Here is an 18,348-nt window from a genome sequence, read left to right as displayed (position 1 = left end):
CCCGATCCCATAGTACATATCCCAATAGAACCAGAGGTACCTATCATCACCGAACCGGAAGTCATACAACCTGATGATACCCACACCCTAGAAACCGAGTTAGATCTTAAAATCGAACAACCTAGTGAACCGACTAGAGAGCTAACCGAGGAAGAAAATGCCCGATTTCAATATACGATGGCCGCCTATAAAAGATCTAGCGATATAGTAAAGGATATGAATAAACACTATAGGCATCCCCGTTGTAAGCGTGGTCTAGGATACACAGGGAATAGCTCCAAAGACCGAAAACCCATAGAGAAAGCAAGGCTTACAAAAGGAAACCTTCCCTTTATAAAATTCCTTAAGAGCACCTGGACAGCCGAAGAAGAGGAAACCGCATATTATAGGGAAGGGAAGCTAAAATACGATTATGTTGGCCCAACCGATTCATGGCTTGACCTTGAGAAAAGAAAAGCCGAAATCCTCAAATATAAGAAAGACTTTCCTGAACCACGTAGGTCAAACTATAGATCACCGAATCAAAGACCATCTCCATTTAGGTCATCTGAAGGAAAACCGAAATACACGAGACCGAGTGCCAAAAGGACAGTTAAAACCCTAGCAAAAAAAACTGTCCGGTTCATCAAGGTTTGGATATCTAAGGGACTAATCGCATGTGGACCCAAGTAAACGTGGGTACCAAACAGTTGTAAATATGTACATTTTGCAGGATCCAAAGAAACGGCTAGGAAACTCCGAATGGTTCTTGGACAGCGGTTGCTCCAGGCACATGACCGGAAATAGCAATTTGCTAATCGACATCAGATCAGTAACCGGTGCGCTAATTACCTTCGGTGACAACTCAAAAGGTAAAACTGTGGGCAAGGGTAAGATTGTCCATGGTAATCTAACCATTGATAATGTACTCTTAGTTGAAAACCTACGTTTTAATCTACTTAGTATTAGTCAGATGTGTGATGCTGGATACACGGTAGAATTCCTTAAACATGCATACTTAGTTAAGGACTCTCAAGGTATTGTGCTACTAACTGGAAATAGGATAGGCAACATTTATAAGGTAGACTGGAAAACAAGAATAGAATATCCTATATGCATGATAGCTAAGACCGATCAAACTTGGCTATGGCACAAGAGACTAAATCACATGAAAACCTTAAATTATATTCGCGGTAAAAAGCTAGTTGAAGGTATTCCTGATATAGTGTTTAACCAGGATAAGGTCTGTTCAGCATGCTAGATGGGTAAACAAACTAGGTCATCTTTTAAAAGTAATGAAAATATTCAATCTAGCCGATGTCTAGATCTTCTTCACATGGATCTATTTGGACCGATTCAGGTCATTAGTCTAGGCGGTATGCTTTACACCATGGTAGTTATTGATGATTATTCTAGATATACATGGGTGATATTTCTACCATCTAAACGTGAAACTGTATCAAACCTGATCACACTTCTTAAGCGGTTGCAAAATGAAAAATCAACTCGTATCAACAGCATTCGAAGTGATCGAGGTACCGAATTTACTAATAGTACATTAACTGCATATCTTGATGAATCCGGCATTTGACACGAGTTGTCTAGTGCTAGGACTCCTCAACAAAATGGCCTGGCCGAGAGAAGAAACCGGACTCTCAAGGAAGCCGCACGGTCTATGATAGCCGACTCCGGCATTGCTCAGAAATTTTGGGCTGAGGCTATCAACACTGCATGCCATACACAAAACCGGTCTCTACTAAACAGATTTCACAACAAAACACCATATGAGGTTTATTTTAACAGAGTTCCTAAACTCAAGTACCTCAGGATTTTCGGTTGCAAATGTTACATTCACATAAATGGTAAAACCCAACTCACCGCTTTCGATGCAAAGACCGACACCGGCATTATGCTAGGATACTCGTCAGTAAGTAAAGCATATAGAGTGTATAATAATAGAACTGCAACCATGGAGGAAACAATTCACGTTGTTTTCGATGAATCGGTTGAAAGCAACACTGCTTCATGCTTTGATCTACACAACAGATTGGAAAATAATGATATTCATTCTGACAGTGAAGATGAGACTCCGGTCTTCAGGCGGTTTGTCCATGACCTAATGGGTAATATTGATACCCAGCCGGATCAAGCTGTTTCACAACAGGAAGCTGACACTTCGGTCCAATCCGAGGAAGTCGGTCGGTCTGACAATCTCGGTCAACCTACCGACATGTCTAGCCTTGGTCAAGTTACCGGTAATTTGGTAGACACCCCTGAACTGAATCTCAGAAGAAATAGTAAACATCCTCCTGAGCAAATTATAGGTGACCCTTCAGAACCTGTTCGAACTAGGAGTCAACTTCTGGAAGGATATTTTAACTCAGCTTTCATATCCCAGATTGAACCGAAAAGAATAGATGAAGCATTGTCAGATCCGGATTGGATCTTGGGAATGCAAGAAGAGCTAAACCAGTTCGAGAGTAGTAAAGTCTGGTACTTAGTTCCCAGACCGAAAGATCAATCGGTCATAGGAACAAGATGGGTATTCAGAAACAAACTCAATGAGGACGGTTTGGTCACGAGGAACAAAGCCAGATTAGTGGCTCAAGGTTACAAACAGGAAGAAGGCATTGACTTTGAAGAGTCATTTGCTCCTGTAGCAAGGATTGAAGCCATTATGATTTTTCTTGCATTTGCTGCTTTCAAAAACTTCAAAGTCTTTCAAATGGATGTTAAAAGTGCATTTCTGAACGGTGATCTACGTGAAGAAGTGTACGTTGAACAGCCACCCGGCTTCAAAAATGCTACATTTCCAAACCATGTATACCGGCTGAACAAAGCTTTATACGGTCTAAAGCAAGCACCTAGGGCCTGGTATGATACGCTAATCGCATTCTTATTAGAACATGATTTCACCATCGGTTCGGTGGATAAGACATTGTAAGTTCGAAAAGAAGGAACATATCCTACTTGTTCAAATTTATGTAGATGATATTATTTTCGGTTCCACTGATCCAAAGCTCTGTGACAAGTTCTCAAAAATGATGACTGACAAATTTGAAATGAGTATGATGGGAGAATTAAGTTTCTTCCTAGGTCTTCAGGTTAAACAACTCAAGGAAAGAACATTCATCAGTCAACCTAAATATACCAAGGAGCTTCTGAAGAAATTCGGTATGGACACATGCTCCTCGGCGGCCACCCCAATGAGTTCATCCATTAAACTGGACAGAGATGATGAAGGCCAATCAATAGATCAGATTGCATACCGGGGCATGATCGGCTCCCTATTGTATCTGACAGCAAGTAGACCGGACATCCTGTTTGCAGTTGGTGTGTGTGGGAGATTTCAAGCAAATCCAAAGCAATCCCACTACACAGCCGCAAAGAGGATACTGAAGTATCTAAAGGGCACTCCTGATGTCGGTCTGTGGTACTCAAAAGACTCATCCTTTAATCTAACAAGCTACTCAGACGCAGACTATGCAGGGTGCAAGATCGACAGGAAAAGCACCAGTGGAACATGTCAGTTCCTAGGTGACCGACTGGTGTCATGGCACAGCAAGAAGCAGACATCGGTGGCTACATCAACCGCGGAGGCTGAATACTTGGCGGCCGGAAGCTGCTGCTCTCAACTCCTCTGGATCCAACAGCAGCTGAAGGACTTCGGTATTATAGCCGAAGAGTCCCCGATTTTCTATGACAACACAAGTGCCATTGCGATCACCTACAATCCGGTTCTCCACTCCAGAACCAAGCACATCGACATCATACATCACTTCATCAGAGCGCATGTCACGCTGAAGCATATCCGGTTGGAATACGTACCAACCGATCAACAAGTAGCCGATATCTTCACGAAGCCACTACAGGAAGCTATGTTTTCTCAATTTAGACTTACTCTCGGCTTAACCGATATTAGCCAAATCCTTCCAAAGGATAATTAAAGGGAAATCGGTTCAGACAGACAAACCGGTAATTCTTCCTAAGAAGTTGAACTTTGAATCTTCGGGGTGTTTGCGGAAGAACCGCCCAGTCTATCAGAGAAAGTAAACCGACCGGCTACTTGGTGCATGCACCATGTAACCGCATCGGGATGAACAACTGATACCTGACCGGTTCGGAAGCACGCTACCCCAGATTATTTGAATTTCAAACAGAAGAGGAATAGTTATCAGAGGTTAAAGGTATCTGTTCTGCATCATTGCCTTTTCAGAGTAAACCTGGTCGCGCCTAAAAAGACGTGAAGATCTTTTGATATCTTTCACAGTCCAGGCCTATGACCGACACCTAGACCTGCAAAACTGCCTATTTCGTGCAAAGTTTCTTATCCTGCAGTTAATACATATCATCTCATTTAATGCCCGGATAATAGGTTAGCCCCAAAACCAGTATTTAAAGGAAGCACTCACTCATCAAAACACTCACAAAAACAAAACATCCTCTCTACAACTAAGGCAAATATGTCTCAGTTCACAAATATCCTTCAGGTTGATTTTGAGTCGTGCTCCAACACCGATCATTACGACATCTACAAAATGATAAAATCCTTGGAGGATACCGGCCTCCAATACTTCCATGATGATAAACTCACCATTTATCCTGGGTCTGTTCTGGAGTTTTTCCAAAATGCCAGAGTGTTCAGAGGAACACCACATTTTGACACCCACATTCAATCTAAAGTGGGGGGTATTCTCTTTGACTTCACCGAGCAAGACTTTGCTCGGTGCTTCGGCTTGCCCAAATAAGGGCTAACCGATCTTAACCCCCCGGCCAACCTAAAGGCCGAGGTCTCACACAACCTAGCCCGGTCGAATGAGCCGGTGGATGACCACGGCAGCAAGGCCCACTTGAGAGCTGAATACCAGCTACTCAACGACGTGTTAGGAAGGGGCATCTTGGGAAAAGATGTCACTAACACTTACTGCGTGGCGGTCTTCAACATGATGGCGGCCATTGTCACCGGTGCGCCGGTGAACTGGTCCAGAGTGCTGTTTGACGTCCTTATTTGGATAATCGGCACCCGGTCAGTGGCCCTCATTCCCCAAGTAAGCCGACTTCTTGAAGAGCTTGGCGTCCCGACCTGTCCCGGCGAAGGTCTAAACCATGCTCAGGTGCTCACAAGGGAAGCAACTGATTCATTTTATGAACAGTTTGAGAAAGAATGGAGGAGGGGGAACTTCAATCTCCCTCAAGATTTCAATCCCCGCGCACGTTAAGTCACTCTTTCCTGCATCCGGTCGTTTTGCAGCATGTACCGGATGCATCCTTAACCAATTCAACTTTGATCATATCGGCTTCATCCATGTCCACTTCGGTTTTTATTTGTGTTTTTCTTAACTTCATCATTTCTGTATGTCATTTTCGGCATTATCTATACCATTTTCGGTCTCTATCTAATCAATATCGATTATGTGTTAAATGCATTTAATGAGATAATCCCATTTAATGAGATAACTCCCAACCACCCGCATATTTAATTTCCAACTAATCTGGTCACTTCCCAACTAACACTTACCTCGAGCCTTGCAATCTGCCGCTTCCCCATGCATCATTAAAAGGGAAAGATTCTCTTCCTTAATAAAACAAAACTGACCATCAATGCACAGATTTTCCCTCCAAAACCGATCCTATATAAGGAGCCAATCTCCTTTCATTTTATCACATCCAAAAGTGCAAAACACTTGTATTCATCTTGAACATCTCTTGAATCTCTCTCTCAACACTATAATCATGCCAAGCCGAACTTTGGGAAACTCTCTAAGTGTCGACTTCAACTCATGTATGGCAGAATGGGACTATGACCATGCAAAGAAACACATGTTTGAAAGCCTTATTGTTACCGGTCTTCAAACCTTCCTCGAAGAATCCGGTCCCATACTAATTGAGGATGTCAAGGAATTCTTCAGAAATGCCTGCAACTGGGGCGATCGTATTGTCACCACTGTAAGGAATCATACCTTCCGGCTTGATGAAGCCGAATTTGCCACCCTCTTCAATCTGCCCAAAGAAGGGTTCTCTGATTTCCCAACCATGGAGGGACTTGATGAATACTACTATGGGTTACGCTGCTCTGCCACCCTTGATCCGGTGGAAACCCATGGGTTAAAAACCCGCCTCGGTCGTAGTACTCAGCTACTTCTTGAGATTGTCACTCGGTCCATTCTGTGCCAATCTCCAAATCAGCGGTATTCAAAGAATACCTACAACATCATGACCCACATCTACCACCAAACGCCCATCAATTGGTCAGCGGTCCTTTTTCAAAACTTGAGGAATATGGTGCTGACCAAGAAAGGTCTCGGCTTTGCACCTCACATCAGCAAGTTGATTCTCAAATACCGGCCAGATTTTGGACCGGGCACGCCGGCATCCCCCTCAAACATTCTTGATGCAGATGCGGTGGTGGAAAAATATTCCAGAATGGTGCTTACTGCTTAAATGTCTATCTTTCGCATCATTCTATCGGTTTTCTCTATGTACTCTTTCGTATCGGTCTCTTGAATAAAATTTCGTTTGAGTTTCAATGACCGCTTCTCTTTACTCTTTGCGCATTTATCTAAGTAACCGAAAATTAACTCGTTCTTATCCGGTTTCATAAAATCTGATCAAAACTGTTAATCAAAATATCTGATTAGACTTAGAAACCGATCATTCATTCGGTCTCAAAGGAAAGCATGCGTCATCCATGACATAGGCTAAGGGTTTTGGAGGGAAATCTCCCGCCCAAAGTTGCCGCCCACCTTTTCACACTTAACCGCCCATAGTTTGGCGTACTTTCATCTTGGAGGGAAAATTCCCGCCCATTCATGATGGGACGGTTGGGTTTCCAAACCGTGACTATAAAAGGGGGCCTTCGGTCATTTCTTTCATTCTCACGCGAATTCACTTTATCTCTCTAACTTTTCTAAACTCTTTGAAGCGTTTTTCTCTCATTCTCAAACTCTTCAACATGGGTCGTGATTCGGCGCTGTTCAAACTATACTCTCAAGTGGATTTCGAGGAAATCCGGCAGAATGGGACGACCGAAGCGAAGGACGTTATTGATAAGCTGATTAAAACCGGTCTGGGATATTTCCTAGACGGTCCTCACGTGATTTATAAAGAAGCGGTCGAAGAATTCTTCAACACCGCAGTCATCTCCTACGACAGGATAATCGCAACGGTTTGCGGTTCCCAAATCGAGATCACCGAAGCTTTGGTGGCCGAAAGCTTGCGTCTCCCAACAACTGGCCAGGATGCAAAGGCGGAAATAGACAATGACACCTTTGAGACAGCGTGCCGCTTCTTATCGGCAACCACTGAGCCGATCACGACATCCGGAAGTAAAAATATGCTGAAGCCGGAATATATCCCTGCATGTGACGTTTTCGCCAGGGCGATACTGGCAAGAGGAGGAAACTTCAGCAACCTCACCAAAGACAAAATCAAGATGATAATCGGTCTGCTGGAAGGAAAAGAGGTTAACTGGGCAAGACCAGTTTTCGGCAACCTCATGGACATGGTGAGACCGGATTCAACCCGGTCATGGGGATATGCCGTGCCCCTCGGTAAGATCTTCATTCACTTGAACCTCAACGTCGGTCCCGGTGTTGAGCTAATAAAACGTTGCATCATTCGATCGAGGCAATTTCTTCCAAGAACGCAGTCGGCCTCCAGTTCCACAGGTGGCCAAAAGAAGAAAGCCGCGAAGAAAGATGCCCCGGCAAAAGCAAAGACCGGAGGTAAGAGGAAAGAAAAGATAATCTTCGCGGACCTGCCACAACAAACAGATGATGAGGAGTGGGCCCCTGAGGAAACCGAAACGGAAAGGACCGATGATAGAACGGTCAACGACGACGATCACTCGGCTCGGAGTCCGAACGATGCCGAACAAAGCGCTAATCCTGAGACCACCGAGGGTGAGGACGGGGTTGATACAGGAGCCAATGATGAAGGCTTCAACAGGGAAGAGGCCGACGAAGCCGAGGCCGAAAGACTAGCCCAGAATATCTTTCACGGCATCAACAAGCGAGACGAGGACGTCATAGACTTATATTTGGAGTGGCATGAGTACCGCTTCAACACAAAATATAAAGACATCCTACCGGCCCTCCCGCAACAGGATTGCCTCAACAGATTGGAGGAAGTAGAGGACATGATCTTCCGCCTCACAAAATCCAACACAATTCAGGAGGTACAATGCCGAACTTGCCTCCTGATACCGAGAAGCCACCTTCGGAAACTAAAAAGGCGCATCAGAAAGATTAAGGAGGAATATGCCGAAGGGGGATCGGTGTCTACCATAGCGCCGCGAGTATTATCAAAGCTTGAAAAGGGCAAACTGGAAATACGTCAAGAAATAGAGCGGCTGGAAGCAATATGCAACCAAAAGCAAGTACCGGTCTATACTGCTCCGGTAATCGAAGAATTTCCAGTTGACTGCCCAACACCTTCATGAGAGGAAGTTGAGACACCAAGGGATATTGAGGCACCGATGCCAGAAGACGTTGAGGTACCGACTTCAAAAATTGTTGAGATACAAATTTTAGAAGATGTCGAGGTACCAATCTCAAAAATTGCGGCAACGAACTTGGAGGATGCGGTCACATTAGAACCTCCTAATGAGAATGCTGCACTGATAGACTCCAGTGCAAGAGCCGATCCTGACCCCACCGAGCAATCAATGCTTCCTTCACCACCGGAGGTCACCGCTTCAGTCCCTCCTCAAGAATGGATTGATGACCGACTTCAAAAGTTTGAAGCATCAGTTTCGGAGCGGGTTGAGGACCGACTTCAGCAGCTTGACACATCCATTTCAGAGCGGATCGATGACCGCGTGCAAGTACACGAAGTGTCCAAGTTTCAACCGCTCAAGGATAGTTGCAATAAAATATTTGATTCGGCCCTGCAGTTCGCCAATGTGACAAAACAGCTTCTGGATCAACATCAAGCACGCCTAGCAGAACTCAGCACCGGACTATGGGAAGAGGCCGGTGAGCGCGAAAATTGTGTTCAGCGAACCGCAGCTCTGGAGGCCATGACCTCAAACTTAAAGAAGGATTTCGAACGGGTCGACGCGACAATCGACCGGGTCTCAGAACTCGAAAAATCGAACGAGAGCCTCGTGGCCGAAGTAAAGGCACTTACTGCACAGATGGCCGAAATCCTAAAAGCTAAGGAGAATGCGGACGCCGCAGCTATAGAGGCTGATGCTCAGGTTGCTAAAAGGGTCCAGGATGCGCTGGACGCCGAAGCTGGCAAAGACAAAGAGGCGCCGCGATCGTCTCAGCTGACCGAAGCAGATTTGGAAGCCGAAAGAATAAGAAGAGCCGAGGTCTTATATCCAGGGTATGCTGAAAAAGTGGCAAGTCAGGCTGCGAAGGATGCCGCACGGTTGGAAAGGGAGGCACGAAGGCTGGCGGGCTATGCAACGGAAAACGAGAAAAAGAAGAAGGCGGCCGCCTCCGCCTCAGAACCGAAGAAGAGAAAGAGGGTGGCCTCTAAAAGAGTTCGGATAGTCGAAACGTTAAATGAAATCTCTGACCCGGTTGCTACGGGTACTACGCAGCAAGCCGACCTAGTCGAGGACGAAGTCGAGGAACAACTGCGGTCCCGATCGAAAAGACAACGATCCTCCCAACAGACCAGGCAACCGCAACCGCAACCGAAGAAAAAGAAGAGCGCCTACGAATTCACGGACTCGAAATAGGGACTATCCTTCCTTTTCTTATTTGCCTTAGTATTTATGCTTTGTCTTTTCCGGTTATCTATAAATATATATAAAGTTATTTTTGAATACCGGCCTTATTTTGCATCTCTACATGATTTTGATAATTTTAAATAAAATAATCAAAAAGGGAGAAATTGTTAGATAAAAGATAAAGACTCTTCCAAAACTCCTCCCTCAAAATTTTTCGAAAAATTCTCTAAGTCTTTTTCAAAAACCGGCCAAACAAAACAACCGGCCTACGGTTGCAAACTTACATGATTTTGATAATTTTAAATAAAATAATCAAAAAGGGAGAAATTGTTAGATAAACTCAGACCGGTTCAAATAAACCTAACTTAAACAAACTTCCCATGCAGGAACAAGGAACCGGACCGGATGAACAAAAGAAAACCAACTGAAGAAACCGAACCGGTCAAGTCACCATCCCGATCAAAAGCATTCTGAACGTGACCGCACAAAGGATCGGCCAAAGCTTAAAACCAGATCCATCAAACAGCCGATTATCCACAAGACAAGAATAACCGGAAGAAGTCCGGTTACTTCACTACCAAAAGACATTCGGCCAAGTCAAGTGGCCGACTAGTACAAGAAGACATTTTGGGTATCTGTTGAGAACGATACCAAAGGAACAGATTGAATACTTCCATATCCATGCAAGTCTGAGGAAAGACTGTAGGCTGCAGAAAACAGTACTACCGGATCCTTCTACTTCGGGATAAGCCAGAAAGGAAATCTTCAAAGTACAGACAACTGTCCAAACAGACAGTGCCTACATTGAGTAAAAGACAAACCCAGCAGGTTTGCCTTACAGACCGGCAGGTCTGAAACAGGATACCAGGTCTGAGATTGACCGTCAGGTCTGAGGAGACGACCGGCAGGTCTGAGACACTGAATCACTGCACCTCTGATCAGCCAATCGGATTCAAGGCAGTGAAATATGACCGTTGGCATATTTCACCTATAAAAGGAGGCAGTTGCAGAAGAGTAAATGCGGGACATTGAGTAACATACTGTGGGACAAGTGGGACATTAAGCCAGACAAGTGAAGCGTTGAGAGCATTTACTACAAGTGATAACAGTGTGGTATTCTAAGAAAGCCTAAGTGCTAAATTCTAAGTGTGTGTGCTACAATTTCGGTGTGAATTTTAAGAGTGTTATCGAGCAGGAAATAAGTCTCGATCGAATTGTACTTGTATTCCTTAGTGAATATCCTTCTCGCGGTTTCGAGAGGAAGGGGTGACGTACGAGTTTTATCTCCGAACATCCATAAAATCTGTTGTGTTATTTACTTTCTGCTGGCTTCATTACATAACCGACTAACTTAACCATACCGCTCCAAACCGACTCCATACTGACTATACCGAATATCCAGATAACCGAAACCGACCCACCATTCTTCAAATCTCCATCATCCGAAACCGACTCCGCCTATCATACACGTGTACTGCTTCAACTTGAAAGCAAACCTCTTCCGCGCTTGAACCTGGTTCAAGGGTTTGTGACAGGTTGTGTAGTATTGAAGCCCCGGTGTTAATCTCTAACCGGATTAACCACCACCCTACGAGTGAGAACCGCTAACCGGTCCAACCCCCGGTCCACCAGCGGCGACCTAGATCCTAACATTTAAGAATATTGACTAACTTCAAAATTCAAAATTTTTATAAAACTCACAAATCTACACCTTCTTAACTAATTAGTTTTGAATATCCATTTGTCTACTAACAAATAAATACTTTCTAGGAACATATTATAAACAAGAAATATGTTTCATAACATTTGTATGACAAATACTTTGTAAGAACGTACTTCAAATAATAAATATGTTTCATAAAATTTATATGATTGTATCTTAATTACCTTGATTAAAAACATTCAAACCTAAATATAATTGAAGATGAACTTAATAAAACAGTAAAAGGGAAACAAATATCAAAACCAGGTTTCGATCTGGGACATGTGGGTTATGGGCCCACCAAGCTTCTGTAGTTGTAAATAATATATTTTATTCATGTTTAATAAGGTTATCAGAGGTTGCTAATATAGTTTAGATTAACCAAATCTTGAACAACATTAAATTTCTTAATTCAAAATCCAAACTTTCTATAATATTTCAAAAATTATTTGTTTTGAAATAAAAGAGCCTCTCATTCATTCCCAAGATGCGACATCATACTTGAGCTCTTCCTAATTCGCAAAATTCTAAGGTTTCGACGATTTCTTGAGACAATTTCCTTCAAGTAACCCCTTCTATTGTTTCGATGATAATCAATCAAAACACATAACTGTCTAATAGATGTCTTCTTATCCTCCCCAAGCATAACAATCTCTTCTTCCTTCTCTTTCACATCCTTCTCTATTTCCTTCACCTTCTCCCTTAATTCTATTATCTCTTCATCATGTTCCTTCTCCTCCATTCCTTTCTTCTTATCTCATTCCTTCGCAAACACAACCCAACAAGAAAAAGTCGAAATCCTATTCATAATATCATCGTTGAATTCCTCGAACTTAACTCCCAACCTATTGAGTTCCTTCATCATGCCCTCGATAATTATCATGTCAGTTTTCTCTTTCGAGTACTTGTCTCTTGTTTTCATGTAGACTTCCTGGTTCTCGATATGAAGTTGTTCTGCCACCTTTATTCTTCTGCTCATCATTCGAATTCGGTCTTCTAAATTCTTACGTCACTACAACAAAATATAGTTTCGACAACGCTTGTATGCCAACGCATATTAAGCGTGGGTAAAAGTCAAGAAAAAAAAGGTTTTGCCCACCTTTAAAATATATACTAACAACCTTTATTAATTTTTTTTTGTTTTTTTATATATACTTGTTGACAAATTTATAATTGAGTCCTTATAATTTTAATATTTTTTACTTTATAAATATTTTATTTCATTATTTTAATTTTTTATAAACAAATTTAATTTTAAAATTTTATTAATATTAAAATTTAATTATTAATTTTTTATAACATAACTAACCAGCTTTCTGTTAATAATTTATTATTTAAATTTAATTAAAAAATATATATAAACTAAATATAAATTAGGTATTATATTATATTATATTAAATTAATATTTTAGATTTTCTTATGAAACTAAATATATAGACATTCCAATCTAACCTAATTCTATTTTTTACTTTTCTTTCTCTTTTCTGAAATGCTTCGCTGAGGCTCTTGACGAAGAAGATGAGTATTGTGAGCAGTGATGAAATTCAACACCGAGAAAAAGAGAAGGAGCTTCTAAAATAGCTGACTCCTACAGTGAGCGGCAAAGGAATGACCGAAGTCGACTCCCGATTTGAGATCGAGTCGTCTTCATTGTTGCTGGTTAGGGATCGAGTCGTATGCTACTAGTCCTCTTCTCCGCTACTGGTTGTAGATCGATTTGAAGGAGGCACAAGGGGTTTACCCCGCATTTCGTTATAATTCTTGGTAAGTTGTAAAAAATAGCTATAAACCTCTAATGAATCATAGCGAGTTTATTGAGAAATTTGGTTGATCGATTGTAACTATTATTTCAGAGCAATTCGATCTAGCTTTAAAGTTTTGTTTTTAAGTCGAGATTGGTTTATGTTTCTTTCAATTTGGACGACTATCAGTTTGATTAGTTGTTACTTTATGTTGTTCCATCCACATGTTTGATAAAATGCTTCAATCAATGAGATTTAGTGTTTGAACTTTCTTTACTCAGATAGTTTAGAGATTTTAATAAAATCACATGTCGTTATACACTCACCCTAATGCATGTTTTTATTTGTTTTTAAAGCATCCAGTTGATGAGACATGGAGTTGAAAGCGGTTTCTGACTAAATTTAGTTGAAGTTGGTAGTTGTGAAGTGTTGTTGATGGCTGAAGTGTTGATCACTCTCCGAGTCTTTCCATCACCTTCAAGTATTTATTTGGTCTGTCAAATGCATTATTTTTTATCATCTTCTTAATCCCATGTCTAATTTATTCTTGCTCCAAGTCAACCTTTGTTGCATATATACACTGTTTATGGGAGAACAACTACACCGTTATTGTCAGGAGGGATTCCATTCATATTCAATTCATGGATGGTCATGAACCTAATCATAAAAGATTATGTGGTATTTATTTTTTCTTACATTCTTCTGAGTCATAAACTGTGCTTCTCCTTTTTCTAAGAATTTTTTTGGCTTCCCATGTAAATGAAACAAAATTTGGTGGAAGTTAAATGTGAAGAAATGTGTTATACAATTGTTTATTCATTAAACAGTTTGTGGTATATCAGCTAGAAATGTTAATACTTGTTTATTTAACTCTTTTGATTTTTTTACAAGGAATAAGAGGCATTTGTCATTTAGGCTTTATCCCTTTTTAGTTGCAGCGAACTCCCCCAAGTGAATATTTGCGACAACAAATGAATTCAAATTTTAGGATGACTGACCCTTTTAATCAGGAGACAATTTGTTCTTGGATTGGAAAGTTATGGGGCTTATGTTTAGAGGAGAATTTTTTCCTTTACCTCGTCAAACACCCTTGAGATATTCAAGTGATGTGTTTGGTTTATTACAGAATTTAAAGAGCAATAGGGAATGAATTCTGATCTCAATTTGATTCTCACCCATCCATGTTCCAATAATACTCTGTTTTGTTCTTTTAAATGTTGATAAATGTCGTCCAGTTTCATCTATTTGCCACTTGTGTGTTGTTCCTTAGTCGCGAGGGCTTCCGTAGAGCATGTATGAGAGCAATGTTCAACCGGTAAATCCTACAGCTAATATTGTTACCCAATTGATTCACGATCTATTCAAATACTCAACTCAATGCTAGCTTATTATGTTCTCATTTATCCAAATATTATAATTTTTATTTACTTCTGCTCAGTAAATTTCTACATGTCTTCTTTTTCAATAATTGTTTTAGACTCCATATTACAATTTTGTAGAATTTTCTCTAATATTTTTTTTAATTCCAAAAAACAAACAAGCTAGTGTATGAAGATGTAGGCCACAAGGATTCCACTAGGGATATGATAGAAAAATCGGCTAGATCGATTCATCAACCATTCCTCCTCTGAAACGACCTTATATTCCGCTCAACAACAATCACCTTACAATCCTGATAAGACATCCGATTTTCCCATCAAGTTCTTACAGTTCTCGGTAACCCTTCTCATTTTGGGCTTTGCCCTCTTTATCCGACACTATATTACAGAACATTAGTAAGGATAATACACTAATACTAAGTTCATGTTTGATGATTGCATTCTTTGTTAATGTTTTGATTTCTAGTGTTTTTGTTTGTTTGTTGGGGAATCGTTGTAGTTTCTCTTTAGGTATTGTTGTTGGAATTGTTTTCTTAGCTATGACTATCATATTTCAGAATTTTAATTTGAAGTGCATATTCAAATGTAACTACTCAATTCCCCTGAACTTTGCCTCTTCCATCTTCTTCTATTTGTCCCATGGAATCTACAATATTGTATAGTAATTGTTAGGATCTAGGTCGCGGCTGGGGGACCGGGGTTGGCCGGTTATCGCGTCTCACTCAAAGGGTGGTGATTAATCCGGTTAGAGATTAACACCGGGGTTCAATACTACTCAAACTGTCACAAACCCTTGAACAAAGTTCAAGCGCGGAAGTGGTTTGTTTCAAGTTGTAGCAGCACACACACGGAATAGGCAGAACCAGATTTGAATACGACAGGTTTGGAGATTGTTGGGTCGGTTTAGGAACTTAGTGATTCGGTTGGAGCGGTATTAGTCGGTTAGTGCGGATCGGTTATAAAGTAAAGCAGGCAGAAAGTAAGTAACAAGACAGGTTTTTATGGATGTTCGGAGATAAAACTCCTACGTCACCCTTTTCTCTCAAAACCGCGAGAAGGATATTCACTAAGGAATACAAACACAATCCGATCGAGACTTATTTCCTGCTCGATAACACTCATACAATTTTAACCGAAATTGTAGAATACACTTCAAATAAGCGTTTTAAGCTTTCTAGAGATAGAACACAATATTGAGAATTCAGAAATTGTAACACCCTTAAAATCCCCGCATTTACTCCTCTTCAGCTCCTTCTTTTATAGGTGAAATGTGCCAACGGTCACATTTCATTTCCTTGAATCTAATTGGTTGAGCAGAGGTTCAGTGATTCAGACCTGGCGGTCTAGTCTTCAGATCTGGCGGTCTAGTCTTCTAGTGTAGGTCAAACTGGCTAGGTTTGTCTTTTACTCAATATGGCAACTATCGGTTGGACAGTTGTCTATACTTGGAAGATTGCCTTTCTGATTTATCCTGAAGTAGAAAGATCTTGTAGGACGGTCTTCTGCAGCCTGCAGACTTTCCTCAGACTTGTATGAATGTGGTAATGTTCAGTCTGTTCCTTCGGTATCATTCTCAACAGATACCCGAAGTGTCTTTTTATGCTGGTCGGTTATGTATGTTAACCGGATCACTTCCGGTTTTTCCATTCGCTTCTGAGTGACCGATCTTGACTTTCTTGTGCGGTCATGTTTCTTGCTTGACCGGTTGAGTTTCTTAACCGGTTGAGTAATTTGACCGGTTCGGTTCTTTGCCTGTTTCTGCATGGGAAGTTTGTTTGTGTTAAGTTTTATTAACCGGTCTAATTTTATCTAACAGTAATATTCAATCATTATATTATTGAGATTGATTTGATTTGTCTTTTGAGGTGGCTACGTTGAGTATAATGTGAGTACTCTAGCACCACCTGCTTCATGACATTGCTTGGATTTGTAGACGTCGTTCTAGATGTTCCTTGGAGAGTGAGTATGCCTAACTTAATTTGATCATATTTAAATTTTACTATTCTTGAAAAAAAATTACTAACAATTGTGTTTCAATGGGATTATTCTAGGAATAGGAAACACTTGTTGCCATCAATTGGCGCTCTTCCTCTTTTGACGGGCTTATGCCGGCCATACAACTATTCTCATACTAAAGCCTATTATTTCCTTTATATTAGGTTTGAGATTCTTAATCTAGGTTGGTAGTTTCTTCTCTTTTAATTTTGTATTAGCTACTAAACAATATTTGTTTGTCTTGGTTTGGAAACTAAACCAACATGTTTAATTACATCTAGGTTCTTTCTGTCTGTTTTTTCTTTTGGTTAAAATGTTAAATTTTTTATTATTAATATTTTGAAAAGAAAATGAAAAAGGGGAAGGAAAAAGCAACACTCTACAACTGAAAAAAAGAATCTTCTGGGGTAGGGCCCCATTGACTTGTTCTTTGTATTCTCTTAACTTGTGTTGACATAAAGATGTTGGATATACAAGTTATATGCAGTTATTGCCAATATTTTGTACTAACTCTATCAATATCCATGCCGACATAAATGGGCTTGAAGTTAGGAAAATAGTTGTTATTGCATTTGTTGTAAATGAGCCATGTTTTTTGGATGATGATTTGTTTGTTAATAATAATATATAGAAAAAGTATTTGAGATGTTTTACGTCATTTGCAGATGTTGAGAAACAATGGTATGCAAATTGGATTATGTTCTAATTCTGAGTACAAACCAGCATGTGTATTTTATATTGATCTTATTCAACAATTACTCACAATTTGCTTGGCTTTACTTTCTTTCAGCTAGTAATAATAATTAATGATGCCTATACTGATATTATCCTTTGTCCACGCCATCTATTGTCAGTGTAAGTATCAACTTTTATGTTATTGATGCTACATTGACACTCATATGATAAATATTTTTAATACATTTTCTAGATTTGGCCAGCAAACAGAATTACTGACCGGAACAAAAGGCAAGACAGGTACGTGTCCTCGAGGGTTATGGGTCGAAAATCAGATCAGTCACTTTTTGTTGCATCAATAATTTTTCAGGTAATTTTTATTATTTATCAACAATTGTTTCTAAATAAATAATTCAACAAGAATTCACATGTATATGTATGTTATTTGATTATGCTTGTGTTTTATAATGAAGTGTTTCCTGACTAGATAAAACATGAACATTAAATTGAAATTTCAATCAATAAAAATATTCATCAATAAATATTGATTAAATTGAAATTGATTAACTTTCTTTATACATAAACATGTTGTTTTATATATATTTACATGTTAGATACTTTGAGTCATTCAATTTAAATTTAATAATACAAGTTTATTTTAGGAATATTTATTTAAGTTGGAAGAGGGAAAAAAGTATTAGAATAGAAAGAATCAGGAGTTATTCTTTTGATTAATCATATCTAATGCCTGATTTTAGCTCGTAGTAGCTTGATTTTTGTTGAACTATTGAATTTCAATAAGTTTTAAAGAATGATTTTGAGTAAGTACGTTATAAATTATAATATGTATTAAATTAAAATTTTGTTTTGTGGTTTCATAAATTAACATGTTAGTAACTATATCAATAAGGATGAGAATAGGAAAGGAATGCAATATTGTATTGGTATAATGAACTGATTTAATATCAAGATTAATAATTTCATATTAAATATTCCTTGGATCTGTAACACAAATTTTATTATTAACATAGCTATTCACTTACATTCACAGGTTCATTTCGTGGTAATCTCACTAGCCTTATAAATCTGATTTAAAAAGTAAGATTCATCATAAGATTAGGTTTTCATCTTATTTGATCTTTATGATCATTTGTTATTATTAATTTATAGGATAACCACATTTTGATTATATG

General features: G+C 39.8%; 1 long non-coding RNA gene across 1 annotated transcript; it reads left to right on the top strand.

Annotated features, from left to right (window-relative positions):
* Nucleotides 1–14,322: 14,322 nt before the first annotated feature.
* Nucleotides 14,323–17,479, top strand: LOC124924024. Its single transcript, XR_007098289.1, has 3 exons — nucleotides 14,323–14,421; nucleotides 17,271–17,335; nucleotides 17,409–17,479. It is a non-coding gene; the product is annotated as an uncharacterized LOC124924024 (long non-coding RNA).
* Nucleotides 17,480–18,348: the final 869 nt, after the last annotated feature.

Source organism: Impatiens glandulifera, chromosome 2 (assembly GCF_907164915.1).
Source record: "Impatiens glandulifera chromosome 2, dImpGla2.1, whole genome shotgun sequence".
Taxonomy (NCBI): Eukaryota; Viridiplantae; Streptophyta; class Magnoliopsida; order Ericales; family Balsaminaceae; genus Impatiens; species Impatiens glandulifera.
Note: the sequence above shows the minus strand (reverse complement) of the source record. Positions and strands in the feature narration are given on the sequence as shown.